The sequence below is a fragment of the Alligator sinensis genome, unplaced genomic scaffold (assembly GCF_000455745.1).
Source record: "Alligator sinensis unplaced genomic scaffold, ASM45574v1 scaffold1007_1, whole genome shotgun sequence".
Classification (NCBI taxonomy): Eukaryota; Metazoa; Chordata; order Crocodylia; family Alligatoridae; genus Alligator; species Alligator sinensis.
In genome coordinates, this window is record NW_005842605.1 from 61,203 (window position 1) to 77,427 (window position 16,225).

Below are 16,225 nucleotides of genomic sequence, written 5' to 3' on the forward strand. Positions count from 1 at the left end.
CCACTTGGCATCCACTCAACCCACCAGCAGCTTGGCCCCTCTCCATGGGAGAGGTGGGCAGGCTCCGTTGGTGGGGGGAAGGGGAAGAATCGAGCTCTTTGTCACTTCTGCCTTCAACAGGTACATGATGAAAGGAGAAGCAGCAAGGGGCCTGATCCTTTTTTTTCTGTGGAGCCTGCCTGCCCCTCCTGCAGCCAGGGATGAGCTGACAGCTGCAGTGCATAATTGCAAACTAAACTACATCTGAATGTAGTTTAGTTTGAAATGATGCAAGCTCATTTAAAACCCCCAAACAGGTGCACATGTAATGTGTGACACCATTAAGCCACATAAATTAAATTTTCATCATATGTACATCGTGATGCCTGTCCCATGTACAAGCGCCCTAGGGTACCAGAGGGCACTGTGGCCTGTGAAGGCTTCAGGTCTTTTCTGCTCCTTGCAAAGGTCCATCAGCTATGAAAAAAAGTGTTGAGTTATTCCCATTAAAGCTTTTCCATCTTTCCTCTTCTCTAAATGTATGTCAGTTTGCTGTTGCATTTCTGGTCTGATCACTCTCTCTGCTACCACAGAGACATTTTTACTAGCATAGACAGACAGGTACCCCCAGGTAAGTTTATAGATGGCAACTGAGTTTTACCTCTCAATTTTTTGTGTGCTTTTATTAATGTTTAAATCTGACCTTTGACATGGGTATGGTTTGTTGTGTGTTACACTTTGTTTTTTCTCCCCCTAGGGCAAATAAAATTATACCAAAGTAAACTTGGTGCGTTTCATTACTATCGTCTTCACTTTTTAATTCTAGGCAGATTCTGTTACCTGAGGTTTTGCGCATCATCAATTAAAATAGACTAATGCCAGAAGTGTACCCTTTTATGTGTTATGGAGGAATATTTCACATGTTAAGGAAAACTATTGCTAGATCCTGTGTCACTAATACATAGTCACTAATCCTCTCTGCTAAAATTGAATGTGCATTTTTTGTCGGTCAGACTTAAATGCAACTACAGATTCAGATCCCAGGTTTTCAGTTACTCGGCTTTCTCAGACTGAAACTACAAACTAAGTGATGTAGATGTATTTCTTTTTAGTAGGGTGTGTGGGATGTAAGGTAAGGGGATGCAGATGAGTCTTACTATCTGTTTGACCTTTTTTCTCAAGATAGCCATTGTTTTTGGTATTCATCTTTTACTTAACGTTTCCTAATCCACTTCTTGCCTCTTGCATACTTTCTGGATCATTGCAACTAAAGCATCTCTTACACTACCTAGTCTACTCAAAATTTTGACTTAAGTATATTCGTATTCCCAACTGGAAATTAATGTCTATACCTCATTTGAATAATAGTTCTTAATATGCTATTTTGGAAGATTTAAATGTACTGAAGTAGCAGTCGTCTTTTTTGATTTCAGAAAGATTAAACTTGGGCATGATGCTCTGAATGTTACACTCCTACATTTAAAGTGATAAATGTGGGGGGTTTTTAGCTGCAAATGACTGTTGCATTGTGTAACTGCTTCTGGGGGTTAATATGGTTTGTTTGTTTAAATAACATACTCCAGGGTATATGCTAGGTAACTATAAGGCTCTTTCTTACAATCATAGCTGAGCAAAAGTTATATAATCTAACAAATACACTTCTGTTATGTGCAAGTAATTCTTGCCACTTGGTTAATCACTAATAGAATAAATGGTTGGCTGCTTTGCAGATTTTTTTCTTCTCTGAATATCTGCAGTTTTGGCTGACAACTTTCTTTGCAAATAGAGCTGATTGTGCTTATTTAGTACTGTTTTTAGATTATTTGAGATCTTGAATATATCTGAGGTTCTTCCTCTGATTGCAATGGTTCACTTGCCTAATGATTTGTTTGCACAGATTTTATACAAAACAAAAACATAAATGATCATTTTAATGGATTTGGGGTTTTTTTAAATCATATAGTGATACATTGTTATCCAGGAGACCTGATTTTGATTTGTACTTCAGTAACCTGCTGTCTTGTCTGGGACTCCAGGAAATAAATGAAGAATTGTCTGACTTCTGAACTCAGCTGATTCAGATTTGATTTGTTTAGTACTTGGATGAAAGGGCTCCAAAGCAAAGAAGAGGAATAGTGATTAGTGTCTTTCACCTCTGTACCTGACTTGAACCCAGCAACAGCCTGTACTGATTTTTCATCCTTTTGATTTAAATAAAAGTCTCTATCAGTTATGCAGATCCCCAAGACCACCACCGCTAATGGAAATGCTTGGTAGCAGACTCTGCAGACAGGCCCAGAATAGAATGGGAATAAAAATTACATTTTACCAGGGTATACTTGAGGTATATTGACAGGGCAGTATGTAGAAGTTTGGACTGCTACTTCCCTGTGCTGTACTTACTTAGTGGATAAATAGAATTTTCTTCTCTTTCTAAAATAGAACCACCCTATTTTTAATTACTTGAGTCTTAAGATAAAGAATAAAATCTACAGTGCCATATAATGCTTTTCTTATTGGTTCCAGCTGCTTGTACATAATAACCATGATCTTTCTTGTGCTGTAATTATTCCTATGCCAATTGGATGGGACTAAATTTCAAACTGATGACATGTCTCTGTGCTTGTTTGTATGGTCAGGTCTTGGAGCAAAATGCAAAAAGAAGAAAAAACCTTTCTATCCCTTTAAAAAAAAAGGCAGAGAAATATATTTTCTGCTTTGCTTGGTTCTGTCCTTATACTTTTGTCAACCTCTCTACAAGCAGAAAAAAGGACACACACAACAATTTCTAGAGTCTTTGTATTTTTTTTTTCAGTGCAACATCACATGGGATTGCTTATAGCTCATGCAGCTAAGTTCTGATGCTCAACAAAATTCTTACTGCGCAAACAGTTAGATTACTGGATGCGAATGCCATGTCTGCATTCTTTTTGTAGGAGAGGAGAGTGTTTGAAATGCATAGAAATACAGTGTTGTATGGCATACCACTTTCCTTCTGATGCCTAATGAGAATAGTGTTGAATTAATATTAAAATTGTTTCAGTGAGGGAACAGATTTTGGTTCAGAGCTCAGTAGCTCTATGAAAACAGCATTTCCAAAGGGATTTGAGCAACTGTGCTCTCTTTCTGACTAATAATTAAACGAGGATTGGCTTCCTCTGGTAGTTCAAGTACTACCACTTGTTCCCTTCTGTGCTGAGTCCTCAGAGAAAAAAAAATCACTTATAATAATAATAATAATAATAATAATAATAATAATAATAATAAAAAAATAGATCATTCTAGTAAACAATTTTGTCTGTATCCATATCCAACCAATTTTTAAAGGATTAGTTTTTTTCTGAATGGAGATAGAGTTGTCATTTGATGATCTAAGATGTATAGCAGCGTCTTTATTTCATCAGATACTTTTGCCTATAGAAGTAAAAAGGAAAGTCTCTACAAATATTTTTGAAGTGTAATCAGGGTTTTTGTAAAGGCTTGCTTAGGCATAAATTGAAGGATGCCCTTGATCAGAGTTTGAGATGTGTTATGGATCTCCTACACATTTTAAAATCTGAGCGGAAATGCATGACAACTAAAGAAAAATCATTCCTTAAGAAGGCTCTATCTAAAGCACAAATGTGCAGCGTATCAGGCCCCGCTTCACCTGTTTATTGAAGGGGAATGTGTTGTCTTTTCTGCTCCCAGTCAACTTCTAGACCTAGAATATCCAGCTCGGAGGGAGAGCCACAGGGCAAGGCTAGGTCGCCTATCTTCTAACACTCTATCAAAAACCAAACCCGTGTAAGCTGGTGAAGTCCGTGCTGTGAAAGAAAATCACCACCCTTCTCAGGAACAAAAGAAATTATCGCTACTCTTCTAAAGAAACCACTCCAATGGTAAGTCATGAGAATCCTAGTACTACTTCTGGGATAAATGTTATGGGTAAAACTTCTCCCTGGAGTCCATTAATAAGTTGTATTTACACTGGGGAAAGTAAACTTATTGTTGTCAGTCTCCTGACATAGTTTCTTTGTCACTAGTAAAATATGGTATATTTTAGTTATGAGGGGGCTCTGTGAAGGCTAAATTCTCCTTTCAAAAATTGAAGTTCTAAGAATGGATATGTGCATGGAATCCTCAAAGAGAAGGACCTATTTTTCATTCAGTTGCAGTCGGATGATTATCACAGTGTAAAGAAATCAAAACTCCTGAACTTTTAAACAGAAAAAGAGAAATAACTCCTGAACCAGTTCCAAGCTGTGAAATCTCTTGCCAGTACTGAGGAAGTGAACCTGTCATTGAGGTTTACTAGTCTTACAAGGATCAATGAGAGATGATTCCCATTAAGGTTCTTTGATACTGAGTGGTTCCTCTTCGCTTACCTGGAAATATTACAAGTAATTAATACTTTATGGCTTTTAAAGTCTAGGACTCCAAAAGTGGATGTTGCATCCAAACTTATCTAAAATAGATGTAACAATTGAATCTTATCAGATATCCATTATACACTTTTTTTGAGACATCCATACCCTTCCCCTTTCAGGACCAGATTAAATAGAAGTATCATAGAACGATGTCTTAGAAAGAAATGCAGAATCTCATATTTCTTACCTGCTACAAGTTTAATCATATTCATGTTAAAGTTTGAATTCAGCCAAAGGAAGTTGTTGACTAAAATTACTGAACCTTTGACAGCATCAGTTGTCGTCTTGATTCATATTTTGTATGGATGAATACTTTTGAAATTTACACTCTAAAACAATTCCCATTACTTCAATGGAGAGAAGGCAAGCACTTGTGTCCCTATGAAAAATAGTTGCTTTCTAAATTTTCACCTGCAAAACTCAGAGGCAAAGCTTAAGACTGTGACAGAAGCAGTTGAGAAGTGAAATACATTTCTTTTTTCAAAACCACATGTGCCTGCCAAAAACCACAGTGGAACCTATATACTTCATTCTTTCTAAACTAATCTTTGTTTTAAAAAAATTATATCAACGCCCACTAGAGGAAGGAATCCAGTTTTTGGAACAGACTCTGAACAGGTAACAAATCAAAGACCAGCACTTCAATTTGTTCTTCAGAGAAAAATGCTTATTGGCTTGTTCCCTTACTGAAATCGATTTAAGTCGTTGTCTCTTAGAAAGATCATGTAGTAAAACAACTTAGTCTTTATTCATTTCGTTCTTACTCTTCAAAGTTGTTTCTGACTACTGCTGTAATTGTATGTGTTCTCACAGTTTATCATCTGCCCTACTGCATTAGCCAGAAGTTAAATAAATGTACAAGAAAAAGTATCAAATAGATTTGTTAATATTGAAGGCATAGCCAGTAATGTTGCAAATGTTTGCATTGGGTTCATTGTGGTAGCTGGTGCCAAGTCTTGTTACTACCAAGGTTATTTTGGTCTAGTCTTCAGATGTTCATTCTTCTTGAATTATAGTGTTTGTACTGTATTTGAAGAAGAGGGCACATTACTTTCACCATATCATTGTTAGATAAGTGTCAGCTTGAAGTTGATTTCATGGATGAATAATAACGGACTTATAGTTTGGTGTATTTTCACATATTTATACCACAGCTTCACTTGCTTCCCACACAACACGGTTGTGGTCCCTATCTTCCTCTCTTTGCCTAAACGGAAAGGGATGGTAACATGGCTGTAAATACCTTAAGAGCCTTTAGGATGGTAGGTAAGAGTCCCAAATCATTTTCCCTTTTAGAATATTTTATATAAATCCTTACAGGAAACTAGAATTGACCGTTGCTCAGATTACAAATTAACTACAGGTGAGGAAATTAGTTAATGTGGAGTTAGTGTAAAGTCTACCTCAGCAAAATGCCAAGAAACAGCAATAAGATGCATGCCAATGCAATCTTAAATTTAGCTTCTTGGAGCTGCCTGTAGTGCTAAGAACTACTGATGTGCCCACCAGCTGTGTTCACTGAGTTAGGTGTTTGACTTCATCAAAATAGTTAGAGCAGCTTGGCAGAGCTGTGATTGTGATGATGAGTATTTGGGCCCTGACTGAGCATCTGAGTCCCTGTCCTTGACTTCTCTGTGTGATCAAAGGAAAGAAGTGCATCTATTCTTTGAAAGATCCCATACATGTTATTTCACTGCTGAATTCTAAAGGCTGTCAGTGGTAGTGTATAGACATTTTCTTGCTGCAGAGATTATCAGCTGCACAATGGAATATGAGAGATGAGCTTAAAAATAAAATTGTGGGAGGGATGATTTTTGAGGACTAGAGGTAAGAGTGAATGTCAGACGGGTATCGTAAGGTGCATCTACACAATACTCCTTAATACACAGTGGATTGTTCTACTGTGTGTTAATGTCATAGCAAAAACTATGTTAATATGCAGTAGAATTAGTGTCCTGCACATTAGCATCACAAAGTTCACTTTTGCTACTGTGCATTAGCACAGCTATCTAGTACCTCATATTAGAGGTACTAAACTTAATGTGCAGTAGCAAAGGCGCATTAATGAATATGTAGATGTGCCCATAGAGCTCCTGTTCCATACAGCTTACATGAGCATTAAAGGGAAAGCAGTAGGTTTTCTTCTTCAGTTGTTTTGTTCTGTTCTGTTCTGTTCTACATTCCCTGAGCTTTCATTATTACTAACAACGGTTGTTTGTAAGTGCTTGGGGAGACTGAGACATTTACTCAAAGGCAGAGTTAAGGTAGCATTGGTATATGTTAACTCTGTTTTTTACAGATTTTTCAGCAATTCCCCCTTCTTCCTCATCAATGCACATGCACAGAAAAGACAGAATATATGGTACTGCCAGTCCTTTCCTCTAACCACCCCAATCCTAACTGAACTCCTCAATCTCTTTCCATTCCTATTTATTGTACTTTCCTTGTTATGACAGCAGACCCTTTCCTTAAACCACTTTCTTCACAGTAATCATTTATATGTACAATTTATTTTCTTTTTTATAGGAGCTTGAGCACTTTTTGAATTAGTTTGCTGTACTCAAATTATACTTCTCCACAATAAAAAATGAACCATGTTAACTGAGCTGGTTTAGCACTGTGCCCACAGCTTCCTCTGAGACTTCCCAGAGGTAAATTTTGAACTTTAAATCTAGAATTTAGCTCAGGTTCAGTGGTCACAATATGTTCACTGGAGTCTCCTTTCTCATGTAGAAAACCAGCTGTCTAGAAATGCTCGTTTACTTTTTTTTTTCTGTACAAGTTCATTGTAGTCCTTTTCATATATGAGTGAGTAGAGCTAAATCTTTAATGTTACGAGTATTTGTCCTTGGAAATGTGTTTGTTTTAGGATAAAACTCTTTACTTCCACATTTAAAACCTAAGTACAGTACTTGTTCTCAGGGGATGAGCAGTTTACAGAGAGTCAGGGTACCTGTACTGTTGCGCTGTCCTCGACCACAAACTCAGATAATCCCTTTTATGCTGGTTGTACACGATACTGTATTACTCTGTAGTTTATCACTGGATCATCTCTTCAAAGCAACTTTCTGCATAAGTTCCACCTCCCTTTTCCTTGCACAAGGTTGGTTCTATAGTAGGGTGGCTTTACCTGGTACAGCCCCTTTATGGGGCTTACTCTGACCTTTCCAATCAAGGATGAATTTCAGTCTGAAAGACTGGGGAGTTTTTTAATTTTACCTTTTAAAACTTATTCTTAGAAACTGTTTTGGAGCAGTATTAAAAGCTAAATTCTTTTGTCATTTTATAGTACTCTGTGTCATCTCTTATGCATGGTCCTTGGAAAAACTGAATCATTAATATGCTGTTGTTAAATAGAAAAAAAACGAAACATACCTGGATGTGAAAAGGAACAATGCACATAAACATGGGCTTTAGCTTTGGCTGTATGGGACTGAGCTCTTTGGCAGCATCTCTGATTAATTAACCAAAAAATGATGGAAAGATGGATTGATTCCTTTTTAAATAAAGGAAAACTGTTTACAGAAATTAAATTGTATATAAATATTTTCTCCCTCTTCCATATACCATTTTGTCTATTTATTTTTATGCTTTTAGAAATTGAAAGGGCTTAATTAAGAAGGGTTTAATGGGTTTTCAGATGCTCGTTATTCAGCCAAGTGACCATTATGTTAGTTCTAGTCTGACTTCCCATGCAACACAGACTATTAGATTTCCTTGAAGTACTTATATTTTGAACTAGGGCATAGCTTTAGCAAACTGATTAAGGGATTCCAGTAATGAAAAATCCCAGAACCCATTGTAAGTTGTTCCACTGGTTATTTACCTCTGTTGAAAAATTGTGCACTGATCTCTAATGTGTATGGGCACTTACACATGCAGAGAGTCTGCTGGAGCACATGAGGCTGCCAGAGTGCATCAGTTTGCTTGTTGCATGTATCAGCAGCACAGCTTAAGTCAGCTCTGAGAAAATGGTAGCAGTGCGCTTTGAACTAGAACACGTTAGATGTCCTTAGTTCAAAGCGCACCACCATTTTATCAGCACTGATGTACGCTGCGCCAGTGATGTACCTGTTCCGAACAAAGTGTTGGGTGCTCTTAATTATCACAGCTTGCTAATTAAAAGTGCCTCGCGCTGTGTTGGGAGCACATGTAAAAATGCCCAATTTGTCTAGCTGCAACTGCCAGCAACTGGATTTTGTCATGAATTTGTCAAAAGTGAAGAGCACCCACTAATTTCTGTTCCCCATGTAAGTACTTTGATTCTGGATTGTCACCCATTAACCTAACCTTCTTTGAAAAATTAAACCAGAAGTCTTTGACTCTAAATCACTCTACGACACATTTTTCCAAGCTTTTTAATTTTTCTTCTGGCTCTTTATCTTCCAGTTCATCAACATCTTCCTTGAGCATTGCTACTAAAATGGCGCACAGTAGTCCAAAAGCAGTCATGTCATTGCTAAATACAAAGATGGTAAAGCTTACTATTTCTGCCTGAGACTTCTCCTATGTGTATACCAAGGGAGTACATTAGCCCTTTTCATAACAGCTTTAAGCTAGGAGTTCACATTCAGCTAATAATTCACTGTGACTCCCAAGGCTAAGTACAGATGGCCAAAGAGCCCAAGACTGAATTGATTCAATCCTTTCAGGTTAGTCTAAGCTGCCTAGATTGAACTGATTTAGCAAGTGAACAGACAGACATTCACTTCTGCTTCTGGAAATGCAGCCATGTGCCTGCAGTGGCTCAGGCCAGAAGCTGGGGTGTTTTAGGGGAGCATGCTTCCCTGCCTGGCTGGAGCAGACAACTTGGGCCAAGCCTAGCTTGCCCACCCTGCGAGAAGGGGGCTTGCAGGGGAGGTACAAAGCATCCTGGGATGCTGAGGAACTATGAGTTCACTTGAACCTGGAGGGGATCTGGGACAGAAGTTCAATAAACTGATTAACCTAAATCAGTTAAGTCAGATAATACATCCATCCAAGTTTATCTTAAATTGGTTTCAGTATTTTGAAAGTGGTTTATGTGCACCGAGCTTCTGTTGTGTTACATATCAGAACTGGTTTCTAATCACTTATTCCAGTTTGTAACTTCTGTCCCTTGCCCAAGATGTCAAGTCACTTATTAGTATCATTCCTCCCCAGTAATCCTGTGATACTGGCCTACATACTTTGTTCTTAGATGTGTAAGTGTATATTTGAATGTATTAAAACGCCTTTGTTTTAAATCTCATTTTACCAAATTATATAGATCTCATTATTTCTATACACTTTGTATTTTATAACTTCTCCAGTCTTTGTAATCTGCCGATAGAATCATTACCGCACCTGTTCATTGATTCTTTGTTCTCAGTCTTTTGAGACCTACTGGCCAGTTTTTAAATACACTTAATGCCATGCTATTTTGGTGTCAGTTTTTGTGAGTGCTTTATTTTCTCTCCAAGGCAGGTTTTTTATGACCACTGTGATCTTTCCTAGTTGAATTGTAGGATTTTTTTAAAAGAAGAAACAGACTTCTCATAAAAATGTTCTTAAATAGTTTTCTCTTACCATTCATATTTTTCTGTTTACATTTTTTCTTCCCACTAATTTGGCCAATTACTTACTTTCAGCATTGTGAAACTGGGCCTTATGAGTCATCAAATATATATCCCGTATACTTTTATATAACATGTTTTAATCTGTCTCCTTCTCCCTCTTCCCCCCAATATAATGAAGTTGTGATTGCTTATGTCACGAGTAGTACCTTACCCAAGTTTCAGGATCAATGGTAGCCTGATAGCAGGTTTCCATATCCCAAGAAAAGGTGTTGGACAAAAGACTTTGATCCTGAAACTGCTGTGGAGTCTCGGAACTTGAAATAGAGTTGTTTCAAATGAAACCCAGTTGCTTTGAAAGTACATGGGATCTGGCAGCTGGTTCCACTCGTAACAGTATAATGACTTCAAAAACTGGTACAATAGTGAATGTAATACCCTCTAATTATAGTGTTTATTAATATTACACAATTAAACATTTTACTTATCCACTAGTTATCACACCTGAAATAGATTGGTGAATATGGATACAAGTGAAACAAAGCTGACTCCGTAATGTGGATGTAACATACAAAATTTTACTTCTTGCTATTTTTAATGAACGTGAGTGGTTATGAGATCTACTTGTTGGTACGTAAAGCTGTTTTGACAGGAGAAGCTGAACAAATTGATTTAATCTCTCTTGATACTTGATTGACGCTAGTTTTTCCTGTTAGCGTAACTGTCTGGAAGAGAAAGCAACATGTTTTTTATTGGAATCACTGACTTACTATGTACAAATATATCACCAACATTTTTTTGTGCGTTTCCTAAAATGCAAGTGATGAACAGGTGAAGTTAGTTAATATTTGGAGGTGAAAGCTTATGATTTCTAATGTATTTTATTTTGTCATACTTCATAGTGCCTGGCTTGGTTAGCATTGACTCTAGATGAAAATGATTCATGCAGAGTCAAATTACTGTGTCATCTGCTTGTGGCAGGTGTTCATTGAAACATTAGGGAATTCTTCCTGTTGCCACCTAGATGGCAGAAATTAACATCCTTTGGCGGCCCTGTGCATTTCCACTGAACAAGCTGATATGGTTATAAACACTTTCTCCACCTTAGCACAGTGTTATTCTAACACTGTGTTCATATGTTTGTAGCAGCGTATATGAAACAATGCACAGATTTTTTGGTAGTAATGATGCACAGAACTCTCCTGTAAAAATGTCAGTTACTCCATGATGATGATTTCATAGATACTAACAAAAGTTGAATTATATCAGGCATTGTTAGACCACTAATTATTTTTCAGTTTTATTTGAAGTCCTTTACTGTGTGAAATGCCTCATCTTGCTAAGTAGCTTATGAGTATGTCAGTGCCAAATGTTTTGACAATAAATTAATTATTTTTAGGACAGATCTTCCTGTAACAAGGAGGGCTTAATACTGCAGGCCAGAGGAAACTGAATTTAATTCCCAAAAGGCATAGAGAATGAAATACAGCAATCATGCCATCTTGAGTATAGTGACAGTATGGCTAGTGAAAGGATTTTATATCAGATTCGATTGAATGTCATATTAAAATGGCCTGACTTACATTGATATAAGTGTTATGGAAACTTGTGACTTTGATGCCGTCCAGATTTTACACTTGTTGCAAATTGTGTTCTGCAATTTTTTTTTGTAATATGCCAGATGTTCAAGTGTGGCAAACCGACAACCAAGATATTCCACATTTTAATATGGAATATCTTGTGGCATGATTTAATTGAATCTGTGGCATGTTCAGTGCTGGCCTCATGGTGCAGCTTTAAGTTTGTTGGTACAGGGGCATCCAGTTTGTTTGCTCCAGACACAGGCCTTTGCAGTCATGTGTTGACACCAGTATCAAGCTGCATGGTGGGACTTTAAAAGTCCCTCCATGGGGGGAGATCATCAGCTTCCCATGCATAGGGACATCTGTGATCCCTGGCTGCTCATGGGCTAGTGTACATGGAGTTGGCAGCATATGCTCCAGTGATAGCAGGCAGCTGGGGATGGGGGAGCTCCATGGTGAACGTTAATTTTGTAGAGCTGCCTGCAGCACCTAGGTGTCACCAGAGGACATTTTGTTGAGTGGACATGCAGTTTCAAGGTGCTTGGTGGGGGAAGCTTGTGGACTGGTGAGCTCCTGAATCCACAGCTACCTGCACCACATACTTTTACCAGCGCACATGCAACTGGCTGCACCTGCATCAGGTGTGGGCAGCTGGGGGTAGGGTAGCTCCACGATTGCAAATGCAGCCAGCTGCATGCCCCAGCAGATGTGCAGTTGGGATCTGACAGATTTTTATTGCTGATGTCCAGAATCACACATCCTACCATGCACATATGACATGGCATGATAGGACACTCAATTTTTAGGATCTGTAATAAAAAGTCAGATTAGTTGTTGGTTTTCTCCCACACGTGGGGGGGGGGGTGGAAAAACATACAGTTAACTGTTTAACTGCAGAGTCTCAAGAAAATCTATTAAATGAAGTATGCACTTACCTGATCTTAATGTAAGTAATTCTCATTACATGTACAGCACTATCAGTGTTATAGTAGCCTTCAAACTGGGTGGTGTCCCTCAATTTCAGTATTTCTAATGGGAGCCGTGACTGACTATTAGAAATAGTATTGGATTACTTAAAGAAACATCCAGCAAAGCCTTAAATATCTGTTTGAAATTTTGTGTATATGTAGCATGTAAGGAAAATATTGGTGTTTATAGCATATTAGAAAAGATGATCTCTTTCTGCAAGTAAATGTGTTTCAGCTGATGGCTCCAAATTTGTCACTTCAGTGATTTCATCCTGCGCTGTATCAGAATTTTGTATCAACTTCTCTAGGCAATCCAATTAGATTTTAGGAGAGGAGAATATCTGTATAAACTTTACTGAAAATAAATATCTCTTGTAAAATTAATAATTATAGGCTTTGAATTGAGAAGTGCTTATGTTACTAATGGAGTTCTGTTAATGCTCTTTAAATGAATGTGTAGGAATAGATCCTCCATATAAAAAATCATGCAGCTGGCAGTGAGGCTGAAAGTGAGTACATTTGCTCCCTCTGCTCAAGGATTGTCTGGGGTTTTTTGGTTTATAATTCCACTTTCTTACTTCAGGAAAAATCATGTCTGTCCAGGGGCTTATTTTGACTTGGTGGTCAAAAAGGCTGGTCATAAGGATTGGCTTCAGTGAGTGTGGGAGATACTTTTAAATATGTTTCCAAAATCTTTTTAGTAGCAATTATCAAATGCACAAAATGACAAACCATAGCTTTTAATATAAAGGTAATTCTAGGAACATCTGTTAATGTACTTTCCAGATCCCCGTGGGGACCATTTTGAATGGGCAGAAAGACTGATTTAGGAGCTCTAGAAACTATTAGGTTAGCTGTGTAAGCTGAGTACCCCTACTATGGAGCTTGTGGACAAGAGGGGCCCTTCCCCTCCCCTGGATTCTTTGGAAACAGACTTTAAGGAGAGACGTCATGACAATTTTTTCCTTTATCTAATTTCTTTTTAATGGGTTTCTAACTTCAATTGCAGAGCTACTCAGCTCATTTTTTTTTTAGATTAAAGTTAGTGCAGTAATGCTTGAATGAACTTTTACACAGTGTGAAACCATACCCAAAATGTGTGAACTACCTTATTCTTCTCTATCAAGGCTCTGTGGATTCCAGTATTGTGGCCACAGGATCTGATGCCTTTCTTGTGATGCCAAGAAATGGAGTTTTGTCAGTACATTTATCAATGTTCTGGGTTTAATAGCCTTTCTTCCCAGTAAGATTTGCATGTGTTAACCTCTGTTTGCTCCCCTATTTTCCCCTCAAATTATAGTGCACTATTGTATGGACCTAAGCAACAAAGCACTCAAAGCCTTTTCCAGACTGCCTTTTCTCTTAGGTGGACTCTTGATTAAGCATGTCCAAATATTTATCTAAATGAAGTATGTCCAGTGCCTCCAAGAGGTAGTTGTAGTAGCAAGCAAAGGTTGCTTTGCTTGCTACTGCAGGATGTGCATGCAGCTATTTAGAGAAGGGAGCACTGTTTCAAGATCACACATCATCTTTACTAGCAAAATGTATGAATTGAGCATGTTTACAGCACTGTTACTGAAGTAGTCTCATTCTGTAAACTTAGTCTTCCTGTCATAGTATTTGCTGTTTCTGTAAATGGAGAAAGCTGTCAAGCCTCCTTATGCTTGATGAAATGCTTGCACCCTGCATTCTCTCACACTTCCACCATTGCATTGGGATCTGCTGCTAGTCAAAAATAAAATAAAATAAAATTCCTCTCTCCTGTGACCTCTCTGGTTGTCAAATTCAAAACAACATGGTTGCATATGTTTGTGCATAGCTGTTGGGGAAAAAAAAATCATTATGGAGGAAGTTTGAGATCTACTGGGTTTACAGAGTTTTCAAATAAATTGATTGTGACTGGACGTTCTATGCACACAGTCATTTAGAGTTACTTTATACAGTTCTTCAGAGAAGAAAACATTACTTTTCCTATTCTCTACAGCAGGGATTCTCTACTCTCCCATTTATCCTGCCTTTGGTTATAAGTTGACCCAGATGCTGCCAGACCTGTGTTCAGAGCCAAGGACATGTACTGCACACAGTACCGCTCTAGGATTTGTGCAACATGTGGGACCTGCACCATAGACAGTGCCTGCCCCATGCAGTCTGGTATCTGCACCATATGTGGTGCCTCCTGCCTGGTGCAGTACTGTCCTCCATTCAGCCCTGCATAGCACAGGTCTTCAGTTGGTGGGAACAGGCACCATGTGGCCCACGTACCAGGACTTGTACTGCACACACTGCCTGTCCCAATGACTCCAGGACCTGCACTGCATGCAACGTTCTTCCTCCTCTTCCCCTCCCACCCCCTACATGCTGGTCTGAGATGTGCAATTCTGGGCACCGCACTTCAAGAGGGATGCGGATACCCTGGAGAGAGTCCAGAGAAGGGCCACTCGTATGGTTAAGGGCTTTCAGACCAAGCTCTACAAGGAGAGACTAGAGAGCCTGGACCTTTTCAGCCGCCGCAAGAGAAGGTTGAGAGGCGCCCTTGTGGCTGCCTATAAGTTCATCACGGGGGCACAGAAGGGAATTGGGGAGATTTTATTCACCAAGGTGCCCCCAGGGGTTACAAGAAATAATGGCCACAAGCTAGCAGAGAGCAGATTTAGACTGGACATTAGGAAGAACTTCTTCTCAGTTAGAGTGGCCACGGTCTGGAACGGGCTCCCAAGGGAGGTGGTGCTCTCCCCTGCCCTGGGGGTCTTCAAGAGGAGGTTAGATAAGCATCTAGCTGGGGTCATCTAGACCCAGCCCTCTTTCCTGCCTATGCAGGGGGTCGGACTCGATGATCTATTGAGGTCCCTTCTGACCCTAACATCTATGAATCTATGGAGAACATACAGGGCCTGGGGTCTGCGGGCCCAGTCTGGCGCACGGACTGACTTGATGCCACTCATCTGGCTAATGTGGCCAGATGGGTTTAACACTTCTGTTCCACAGGCAGCATTAGAAAATGTTACAATTGCATCTTTTTTGTTTGTTTGTTCTTAAGAAGCCAGTGGTTGGAAGCTTATCCAAATCAAAGCACAGCATCATGTAGCAGGAAGTGGCATGCAGCAGCAAAGTGTTACAAAGCTTGAATATTGTTAGTTTATACCTCTGAATTTGAGAGTACAAAAATATAAGCATTTATATTAAAACCTCCCAAAAAGTTCTTAACACACAGGCTCATTTTTTTGTTTGTTTGTTTGGGGTTTTTTTTACTGGAATTTTAAGTAAGACACAGCAGAAGTATAGCAAGCTCTTTCAGTGCCCTCAGCAGAGGGGTATATGCAGAGGTGGGGGGAAATCAGGCCAACCTCTGGAGAATGCGGGTGGGGCGGCACTGGAGAGGGAGTGGAGTCTTATCTGCTCCAGATCTCCACACTCTGGCACGAGCAGCATGGGCTTAGGCTGCTGCCGCTGAGGACAGGCAGCAAAGGAGGCTTCCCCTCTAGTGCCCCATTTGTTTTGTTCAGCCCAGGTTCAGGGCTGTGCATCCCATGACCGCCTTTTGGAGGGGGCATCATTTCACTCCTCTGCAAGTGTAGGAATAGGTCCTCCATATAAAAAATTAGGCAGCTGGCAGTGAGGTCGAAAGTGAGTACATTCCCTTCCCTTTCCCCTGCCCCCCCATACACTGTTGGGCATAGCCTACGTCTGAGCTGTGTAGGGTTGCCCCTGTCATGGCAAAGACTCCTGAGGAAAGGAGGCCATAAAGGTAGGCT

At 39.2% G+C, this 16,225-nt stretch overlaps 1 protein-coding gene across 8 annotated transcripts in view; it reads left to right on the top strand.

Annotated features, from left to right (window-relative positions):
- Positions 1–16,225, top strand: part of PCMTD1 (protein-L-isoaspartate (D-aspartate) O-methyltransferase domain containing 1) — an 86,421-nt gene that overhangs the window by 58,559 nt on the left and 11,637 nt on the right. The window lies entirely within an intron of this gene.